Raw genomic sequence first — 11,408 nt, 5'->3', positions numbered from 1 at the left:
TACCACGTCTTATTTTAGTTTGTTTTTTTTTTTTTTTAAGTGTATGAGTGTATGAGGCAGCCTGTGTGTAAGTGAACCCATTCTGCACAGTGCCTGTGGAGGTCAGAAGAAGGTGTCAGTTCCCTTGGAACTGGAGTTACAGTTGTTAGCTGCCATGTGGGTGCTTGAAATCGAACCCTGGTCCTCTGCAAGAGCAGTCAGTGCTCTTAACCGCTAAGCTATCTCTCCAGCCCCAATATTTATTATTTTTAATACTTTATATAAAATAATTTAGCAATTCAGCCCAACTCCTACGGACTTGTATACAAAGGACTATATCTGTGTTACATACTACTAATAATTTTCTTATTGTTTTATCTTTTTTTTCAGAAATAAAGAAGTAGTTTCATGGAGGTAAAGGAACTGCCTGAGTAGGAGTCGGGGGCCCCTAACAGGGTCAGACCAATTAGTCTCAATACACCCTTTGCTATCAAATTCTAGATAATCGGTAGCTATTACCTTTAAAGCAAAGGTGACGGTTACTCGGCAGCAGAACAGAGAGGCACATGAGGTCTGAACTTATCTCAGGTGGCTACCCATGACAAGTATGACTCCCTGGAGAAGAATGAAGCATACGTCCACTACCACTGTCATTCATGAATACTTATTTCTTGCTTCCGGACAGTATTTGTTTGGTGTTTCTCTCTGTTCTAACTCCCTACTGGCTTTATCTCTCACCACCTGCATCATCTTGAATTATAGTCATCTGTGTCCTTACCTGACTCTCTGGTTTGCAAGGATTGTCTATGTCTTCCTTATCTTTCTCATTTTGTGTGTGTAAACTTAGGAACCCAATGTCAAAGTCTCAGCAGTCCTGTATTTTAGCCCTAGGTTTGCTCCCCTCCTACAGGACTGGCTGATAATTGGCCAGACATCAGGCTACCTCAAACAGGCAGACTGCCTCCTCCATGTAATTACATTTCTGCTTTCTTACCTGCCTGCTTTACCAGGTGCTTCCAGGTCCTACTGTGTAAAGCACTCCAGGCAAATGCCACATTCTCTCACCCAACTTTACCAGTGGTTGACAATACCAAAGCTTTGGTCTTCTTCAATTGGATGGACTGGACGACATGGTTAGTGGCTCCAGCACCACTACCCTACAGAATGCACCAAGGCACAAAGTGCTGCATGTGCCCTAGTGAGCATGCAGTCAGCTTCCTGCCAATGTGACTAAGACATTCCAGATTTGCTCCATCTATCACTCATTCTCAAATAGAACTTACAACATACAAATTTCACATAACCATTCATTTTTAATAGCTATTGTATGCAAGACATTATGTCGGAGCAATGAATCAGGGATCTGTCTTTTTAAAAGACTTGAACTTAGAGATGTGGGGATAAGTAAACAGACAATCACCAAACAGTGTGACAAAATCTTTCACAAGAGAGGAGTACCTCAAAGTAATTTTATGATATACAGTGATATTAATATCTTCCATCTTAGACATGGGAGAACTGAGGCTCAGAAATGCTAATGTGCTCAAGGATTCCATAGCTCTAGATAGGCAGGCAGAGCTGGGGAAGGGACTGGTGCACTATATTTTCATAACAGCATGACACCTCTACAAAACTTCAGGACACTATTTGTCCTAAGGCAAAAGAAAAGATTATTAAGGAAGTCTTCCATTATTGCCTTACATTTTTTGCTCTAGCTCATTTAGGATCAATACTTCCCCAAATCACTTCAAAATCCTACTACTGATGGGAAATCACCTCGAACCTAACTTCAAGCCAATATGTCAGTTCAAGGCTGAGTTATGCTGTTATGACAACTGAAGTCTCAATGGTTAATTGAAGTGTAAAATAACTGTTGTCATTCATGATTTATGCTCATCAGAAGGCTGACTTCATTTCTGTTCCACGCACTCTTTCTGTGGCTCATGTGGAAGGAGCAGCCCTTATGTGAGACACTGCTGGTCTTAGAGGAGGGGGAAAATGTGCCCCTCACAGCTTCTCCTCAGAAGGAACTCTCTTCTATTCAAACTTCAGTAGCCAATGTTTGTCTCATGGCCAAACATGATACCAACGAAGCAGAGAAGTTTGAGGGCAACACACGCTTTGAATAACAGCCTTCCATTTCATTCATGACTACAGACATGTGACTAAATGTGGAAAGAAACGACCTGAGGATAAACATAAGTTCCTCACTGCAGGTGAACTGAAATGAAAGCAGCTATATTCTAGTAATATCTCCTGTAAACAAGAAAAAAATACTCACCTAGCTCTATTTAAAAGAAACTCAAGTGTCATTTTGTAAGAGGGATTCTTTTTTTCAGTTCTTACATACTAAAAATTTGATAGCTAAGTTTTTGGAAATTTTTTATTGAATTTTTGTGTATTTCTTACAAAACATCTTAATCATCTTTATACCCCTTCCCCATTGGCCCCCTCCCATACCCCACGCTAGAATTTATGTCATTTGTGTTAAGGCCTATCGTGCCAAGTTAGTGTCCCCAGATGTCCCTCAGTGTAAATTCATCCACTGAGGTCTAGTCAGCCTATCTAGAGTCCCTCCTTTTAAGAAGATCAGCGCTTCCTCACCCAGCAATAATCAGCTGCCAATAATTCTTCAGCTAAGATTGGGGCCTGCTGCCCATTTCCACAGCTCTGTGCTGGGTTTTTGTCTGCTTGAGTCTGCATGGGTCTTGTGCATGCTGACACCATTGCTCTAGGTTAATATGAGCAAGGTCCCAGGAGCCTGTAAGACTCTGTTTCCATATGGTTATGTACCTCCTTCCTGGCTCTTACAATCTTTCCACCCCCTCTTATACGATGATCCCAGAGCCCTGGGTGGGTGAAGTTTAATATAGAAGTCCTGGCCAAGGACCCACACTCTGCAGACTCTTATTCTCTACAGTTTGGTTATTTGTGTCCTTTCGTGTTCATAACCCTCTGCTGAATGAGGGAGCTTCATTGATGAGAGTTGAGAGATGCATTAGTGTTCTCTCTACCCCTTGTTCCACTATGTGTATAAGCCTTAGGTGTAGAAGTTGCATTGTAGATGTGTCACTTAGACTTAGACTTAGACTTAGACTTAGGCTTGAGAGTTTCTCATAAACTAGAGTAGTAAATTCAAATATCTAGGAGCCAAGCACATAAGGCAAATACAGAGAGAGAGAGACAGACAGACAGACAGACAGGAGAGTCAGAGAGAGACAGAGACAGAGAGAGACAATTTGTTCATGGTAAACAAGGCATATCTGAGGTCTACATCTGACCTGTAGAATCATTACAAAGAGCATATTATTAAAAAAAACACCCAGTTACATTTGCTAATTCATGATTCTACTTCATATAACAAGCCAACTCTCCAATGTAAGAGATACAGAGCTGGGCTGAAAAGATCATCTCAGCAGATAAAAGTGTTTGCTGTACAAACCTAATGATCTGACTTTGATATCCAGGATCCACATGGTGGAAGGGGAAAACTGACTCCACAAAGTTGGCCTCTGACTGCCACATGATTCCACAGCATACATAAGCCCATGCCCAATTCACAGATACACACGTACACAATAATAATGATGATGATGATGATGATGATGATGATGATGATGAAGATGTCTTTAAACTTTAAAAGACATTTAGTAATGTCTTTTACTTTAAAAGACATAGAACTTTACGTTTAATACTGATCTAATCATCAGCTCCTTGAACTGATGACAGCTGTTCACTCATTTATTCACGTCTACTCAAATGAGCGACTGCCAGGTGGCAGGGCCTGAGGCACACTATGCTTTCATTGAGTTTATAGTATGATGGAAGGCCAGAAAATCACACATATTGTAGAATGGTGAAGACGCAGCAAACCTAGGGTACCAAAGAGGAAAACAAGAGAAGCATGTAAGGGATGCCAGGGGGCCACAAGGCAAAAGGACACATGAAAGACTACACACTAGAGAGACCAGCTTGAAGAACGAAGTGGAGGGGGCACAGTCTGGGACCTACATGCCTTCCACAAGACATGAAGCAGAGGAAAAGTCCTCGCTAGATGGTGCTATCATGCTCTTGGACTTCCCAGTCTCCAGAACCACGAGCTAAATAAACCTCTATTCTTCATAAATTACCTGATCTCAACTATTTTGTGACAGCAACAGAAAACAGACTGAGACCATCTCAGTTAACATAAATTGGGAGGTCAGAGATCCAGGATACAAAACAGAAATTAAGAGTGTGATTTTGAAGCAGTTCAAGAAACAGGAATTTGAAGAAAGGAGGAGTGAAAGAAGAGAAGGTGAAAGTCAGATGCACTGTGTTCCTGCCCTGGACTGAGGTCGGCTACAGGACTCTGGCCTTAGCACTTGACATTACCAGCCTAGTTAACCTTAAGACCAGCCATTCCACTAACAAAAGAGAAGCTTTCTTTTAAAGTAACTTCCTCCAAAGTCTTACATTTTAATTAAATTTAATGTAATTCTTTAAGTAACTGTAAATTTTTCCCAAAGAAATTTTAGTCTCATGTAAACTAACGTGTTGTTCTAAGAGAAAGCTCTATACAATAAGAAACAACCTTTCTCACAAAGGAAATTATTGAATTTTCATAGTTGGCTTAAAAGTAGCCATCAAATAAAAAAGCACTTCAGCTCAAAAATTCTAATCTCAATTCCAACTGTTTTCTATATATTCCCAAGATTGTGGATTGATATATCTATAAATGAAATCATTGTTAATACAAGTAAGAACCCAATTCTCCTTACACAAAGTAAGGGGTGGGCTGTCTGGATCAGTGGCTACAAATGATTGCCAAAGGGAACAAGTCAGGGTGGTGAAATCATGTTTGGAGCCAATTCTGTAAACCGTGAAGTTCGATGTGGCTTTGAAATGGGAGCCTGAGGACAGCTCAGGGAAGTCACTGACTTAGTCTAAGGATCCTCTAGAGCTGGGGCTGGAGAGATGGCTCAGCAGGTAAAAGCTTTTGCAGAGGACCCGGGTTCAGTTCCTATAACCCACATATCAGTCACCAACTCACTGTAACTCCAGTTCTAGGGGACACTATCTTCGGACCTCTTCAGACATTGTATATACATGATGCACTTACATAACATGCAGGCAAAACACACATATACATAATAAATAAATAAATAAATAAATAAATAAATAAATAAAATGTTTAAGAACCTTCAACAGCAGCAGGGCCTGGTGGTACAATCTTACAAATCCCAGTTACTTAGCAGGTTAAGGCAGAAGGACTGCAAATTCAAGTTTAGTCTGGGTTGCAAATTTAATTAAAGGGAAGCCTGGTCAATTTAGAGAAACTCTGCTGAAAACAAAAACAAAATAAAGAAACAACAATACAAAAATGGCCAAAGATATAGCTCTATTTGTAAAGTGCTTGCCTAGTGTGAGTGATCTCCTAGGTTCAATTTCCAGAACATGAAAAAAAAAAAAAAAAAAAGTCTTAACAGATTGTGTAAGTCCCAAAGCCATATGAGTCTCTATGTTGTTACTCTGTGATTTTCTAATTTAGCACTCACCTGCATCTGAAAACATGTGCAAGATTCTAATTGTCTAACCGCAGAATGTCTACCTTGCCTGCTACCGTGTCCTCAGAAAAGCTTGCACCATGCTAGGCAGTGTTTAGGGGTTCCTTTGTGTCTATCCTCATAAAAAGTGTTAAAGTTCCATACCCATGAATGTTAACTCATCTGCAAAAGATCCTTGCAGATAGAACTGAGGTGTAGGTAATTTTTGCTCTTTAACTCAACTGCAGCCCGCTTACATCCTAAAAATCTGAAATTTTAAGATTCTGATCTTGACTTTAGCTGATGAAGTTTGGGAAAACTGGATTGCTGACAGGACTAACCTCATTGTTCTGAGATTCAAACAGATGTTCAGAAAAACATTCCAGTTGAAGGTCTGGTACACAAAGAAGAATTTCGGGGAGGAAGGAATAAATGTATGCAATGCTAGTTATGGCTTTGGGTCTCACTAAGTGATTTAAAAAGCTACACCAAGCCGGGCGTGGTGGCGCACGCCTTTAATCCCAGCACTTGGGAGGCAAAGGCAGGCAGATCTTTGTGAGTTTGAGGCCAGCCTGGTCTACATAGTGAGTTCCAGGACAGCTGGGGCTAGAGGGAGACCCTTTCTAAAAAAAAAAATACAAAAAATAAATAAATAAAGACAAAAAACTACACCAATTTGAGGGCTGAGTGATAGACTTACGCCCAAGAATGATCTGAGCAGGCTTTCTTTCTCTTCCCTACAGCTTCTGATGTCACCACGTTTCCTCACAAAGGAAACCACGGTGACAGATGCTGAAATCAGATGAGGCTGGGTTTGAATTGTTTCTCCAATCTCTACCTGGTTCTGGGACCGCAGACAAATCAATTCCCTCATGTGGGATGGTGATGATTATGTAAGATGATATGTTTCAGGTTCTCTCAAGGAGTCCTTCTCACACAGCGAGTGCTCAGAAAGCACCAGTCATCATTCTGTTATCAGAAGCCAGAATTTCATGGCTTTAGTTCACACAACAGGGAACTAAATTCATACTGTAGAAAACACAGCTTCATCCAAACCCTTACAGCAGACTTCCCAAAAGTTAAAAATAAATTGTGGAAGCAGGAAGGAAAGAAGACTGTTGAACAGTTTGCCTCTTTCAGTTAACTGTGTTCTATTTGGTCTAAAACTCAGATTTGTACATTGAGCTCAACATGCAGTTACACATGTGTGGAAGAGTCCTTAGCAACACAGTACCATGTACAGTGAATACAGGCAATGGAAGTTTATACTTATAGCAGATCTGCACATCCAGAACAAGTCAAAAACTTCTGAGCATACTTGTTTCAAGATCATCTTGTACTTAAAGCAAATGTTCAATGATGGAAGTTCAAAATATTAAAAAGGGATAAAATAAATGAGACTCCTCAGTCACAGACCCCTAAGCCCCTGGGTTTTGATAAGCATACAAGATGTGAACCACTGTGGCCCAAGTCCAGGAGGCTCTCTCTGTGGGAAGTAGCTCTGGAGGCCAGTTTTCATTATGACGGCCATGAACAATGACAGATACTAACTGCAAGTCCCACATGCCAGCAGCCTCGTACCTGCCTGGGGCTGTCACTCCAGTGCCCTGACTTCAAGCCCTGCTTCTTAGTTACAATTTAAGTTGCTGGGTATGAACAATTTTAGCTTGCTTGTGTCTTTGATGTGTAGATATGCCCAGTTTATCTCTGATGGACCACTTTTTCCTCCTTTCATAGTGTCTCTTTTGGACAATGTAAAAATCCCAACCCCACACTGTACATGTACAGCATTCATATTACCCTACACCAGATCCCCTGGAGAAGGAAAAATAATAATAAATGAACTCCCAAGAGCTTTTTGTAGGCGCTCTGAGGATCTGACTCAAAACCAGCTCTTATCTTAACCTGCCTATGTGAGATTTGCAAACAGGAAAAGAACAAATAAGAAGTAATTTAAATTTTAATTTACCCCCCCCCATTTTCTTAGCCCTTATCAAACTGCCAACATTTTGCCTCCTGACAATAAGCAAGTGTCACTGGCATAGGCCAGACCCTATCCACAACCCAGGAATCTCTTTCATCTAAACCCCTGATCCCTTTAATAAACAAAATACGAAAAGGCAGTCAAAATTACGCTGTGGCTTTATAAAAGAAGGCAGGGAAATCCTTAGAGTACAATCCTCTCCTTGTTATTCTCACGTCATGTGATTTAGAGTCATTCTGAAGGATAAAGAGACAGGGGCTGCCAGTAGGTCCCAGCCACGACTTCCCCTGCGTTCCCAGCCCAGCCCATCTGTTCTCCAGGGGCCACATGAATGGCATATGTCAAGAGAGTCGGAGCTGTGCAAACTGCCCAAAGAAATCATTCGGCCAACTTCCCTTTGCTTCCACAGCTTCAGTGATTGTTGCTGAGCCAGCCACCATATGGCAAATAATTAGTTTTTCGACCCCACTCAAGAAAAATGTCCGTTTCATTGCCAAGCATTGGCAATATGTGTGTTAATGAACAGTGAGAGCTGAATGCCTACACATTAACAAAAGTTGGGAAATTTCTTTTCTTTTTCCTGGTTTGTTTTTCATTTCCAGCTTTAGGCTCTGTCCTCATTTGTTTTCCACCCTTTTAAGAAGGTGAGTCTGCATTTAGGAATGCATGGAATAAATTGTATTTTCTTTCTTTTCTTTCTTGTTTTTTTTTTTTTTTTGAGATTCTGCAACCCCATGGGACATGAGTTTTCACAGATAAACGTCTTCCTTTTAATAAAATGACTTTCACCTGCCCTTTTAAAAATGATAAATTCAATTCATATGAATACTCAGGCTAAGTAAGAGGATGTTTTCTGCCACAGACGTGCAGGAGGTGAGCACACAAAAGCAAATATCAACAGTCTCTGTGATCAAACAGAACACACTTATTTGGCTTCTTTAAATAAACACTTAACCTTGTCACTGTACCTGAAAATATACAGGATGTTTTAAGCATGAAGATCTAAGAACCAAGTTGGGATTTGAAATTCCTAACTCCAAAGAGCTCACTATCCCACTGCCTTAACAGGCAACTGTCTCTCTCTCTCTCTCTCTCAAGAGAGAAAGACCTATATGTAATCTGAAAACAAGCATAAATGTAACATTCATGATGCAAGATAAAAATATCTGAGCTCCCGTCCACTTTCTCTTTGTTCATTTGTTACGGAGCAAAGCAGCACTGACTTGTTCCACTTAAGATTTGAAGCTGCTGGCTTTCTGACCATGATTTTCACATTCTGCACATGCAGACATATGACCCTGAGGAAAAAAAGACCCAGAATTGAAACGTTCCCTAGTGCAGTTCTCAAAGAATCTGGCCATAGGTCAGTGGTTCTCAAATATCTTTAGTTTGCAGACCATCGGTCCATGGCAGAAGCCCCCAAAGATCGTGCCTCCCTTTTGTGGCTAAAAGAAAAATGCTTTCCCAGAATAAAGCGGAGGAGAGATGCCGACTTGATGGGACAGCCAAGAGGACGCTCACAGGAAAACATGAACTGGGGTCAGACACAATGGTACCTCTTACTTCTTTTTGTATATTTCTAACCAATCAGAATAGTACCTCTAGAATGTAAAGTCCCAGAGTACAGGATCATTACCCTTCTCAGTGCGTTCTTTATAATATAGAGCTCAGCACCCAGCTGGGGGTTGAGGGTGCCATGTATAATCTTTCAACATGCATTCACTGAGCAAATACTTCCAAAATATATTATAGTGTAGGAAACCAGAATAGGAACTTAGAGTTTTTTCTAGATCTGTTTGACAAGACAACCTTAGCTAGGAGGTATCATATGGTGATATTGAACATAGTAACATGGTGGCATCTTCCATTTTGTGTAATTATCATCATCCCTGGGATGACTGCTAGCCTACACTCACAGTCCCTGTGTCTACCTGCTCTAACATGCTAATTGATGGACAAAAATTTTTCATTTGTGATCAAAAGGTAGGCAATCAAGTGTTTTCCACGTTTGTATCCAGAACGCTTGGAAACATTGCACAATTATGACATCATACATCTGACTACACTCCTTTGATCCCTTCCTCTCCTCTTTCTATTCATTCCTCTAAACTTCAGTTTCCTCCTGTTTACAGAGAACAGGGGAAGGGAGAAATAACCACTTCATTGAACCATATGGTAGTTGAAAATGCAAGTTGAACAAACTGTCCAATACAATGCCTGGCACAGTAGATCATCCACAAAGCATGACTATTTTTGAATCATGGTCAATGAATATATTCTCAAAGCATCAATCTGTCTAGTTCTAGGAACCATAAGAACATCAGACTTTAAGCACTAACTTGGAGCTGGGCATGATGGTTCACACATTATCCCAAAACTCTAGAGGCTGAAGTAACAGGTTCACTGTGAGCCAGCCTGGGTTACAAAGTTTCAAGTCAGCCTGGGCTAGAATGAGATCCTGCCTTAAAACAAAACATATACTCCTCTCTCTCTCTCTCTCTCTCTCTCTCTCTCTCTCTCTCTCTCTCTCTCATTGGAACTTAAGGGTTATTGACTACCTTATTACTTTGAACAAAGCACTTTAAAAATTCTGTATACATCTAATCAGAAATATTTTCAAAAATGCGTTACTGGGAAAACCAACAGCTTGAAATAGCTTTTTTCACAGAGCAAACATTATCACCAGAAGCAAGATTCTTCTTGCTTCTTGCTCTGAGAGTAACAAGGGATTCTCAAGTCCTTGGAATCTGTTGCTCTATGTCAAATTTGGTTCTAGAACCACTGAAGGACAGATGGGATAGTAGTGGGGTATCTTTGCAAACAAAATTGCACTTAGCCGAAGAACTTCTGTGGCACAACCGAAAAATGCCATTCTGGGGCTGGAGAGATGGCTCAGCAGTTAAGAGTACTAACTGCTCTTACAGAGAACCTGGGTTCAATTCCCAGCACCTACATAGCAGCTAACAACTGTCCATAACTACAGTTCCAGGGGATCTAACTCCCTCTTCTCAGTGGGCATTACACAACATGGGTGCACTTAGTCACATGCAGGTAAAACACTTATACATACAAAAAATAAAAATAATTAAAAAATTTTTAATGTCATTCTATAAGTTAGAGGTAAACTGCTCTGAATTGTTTGGAAATGTGTTAAAATAGAGCTGTTTTTATTGGTACATAGTCAGGAATGTGTTCAAGGAGAAGCTAAAACAAAAGTGTAAAGTCAACCATAAATTAGGAAGTGACCACCTACAAACAAGGTCTGTCTCCTGCACTATTAGGCTCCGTCCTTTTTAGCACAGCTGAAGTTTGCTCCTATTTGACAGCTTAGCAAGCCCAGATGGAGGGCTGAGGACAAGCCTCTGAGACCCTAACTAGGGGCAGACAGGAAATGCTGTGGGCAGAGGATTTGAATATGAGACGTGGCTTATCACATGCACCATGTCTCTCTGGCTGGGTATCCTCTAATAATCCAAACACACCCTAGCACCTTCACATCACTCCAAGTTAATGTTCTTTCTTCTTCATGCCCCCTAACCAATGGCTGAATGGCTATGTGTAAATGAGTCTGTGACTGTTCCTCTGCAGAATTCTGTTCTGCTTTCTAATCAAAATTAGTTGGTAAGGTGAACAGGTGACAGGCAGGGTTATTTCTATGAAAGATGGCCAGAACCCTCTGTGATGGCTAATCCTGGGTGTCAATTTGACTGGATCTGGGATTAACTGAAAGAGATCTTCTTGATTGGATCATCTGAAGCTGGAAGACACACCCTAAATGTGGGCATTACCCTCTGATGGAAGCCCATATAAAAGACCACGGCAGTGGAGAACGCGGGGCTTCTTGCTGCTTGCCTTCTCTCTCGCTGGTGAGTTCATCTTGCTGCTGTAGACTGAAGACTAGCTGATCTTTTGGAATTTGT

The 11,408-nt window shown here is 40.9% G+C and overlaps 1 protein-coding gene across 1 annotated transcript in view; it reads right to left on the bottom strand.

Moving 5' to 3' along the window:
* The window catches only part of CUNH12orf42 (chromosome unknown C12orf42 homolog), a 172,261-nt gene that overhangs the window by 31,754 nt on the left and 129,099 nt on the right, over positions 1-11,408 (bottom strand). The window lies entirely within an intron of this gene.

The sequence above is a fragment of the Nannospalax galili genome, unplaced genomic scaffold (genome assembly GCF_000622305.1).
Source record: "Nannospalax galili isolate Female #2095 unplaced genomic scaffold, S.galili_v1.0 scaffold415, whole genome shotgun sequence".
NCBI lineage: Eukaryota > Metazoa > Chordata > Mammalia > Rodentia > Spalacidae > Nannospalax > Nannospalax galili.
The sequence above is the reverse complement of the archived record's forward strand: the minus strand, read 5'-3'. Positions and strand labels throughout refer to the sequence as shown.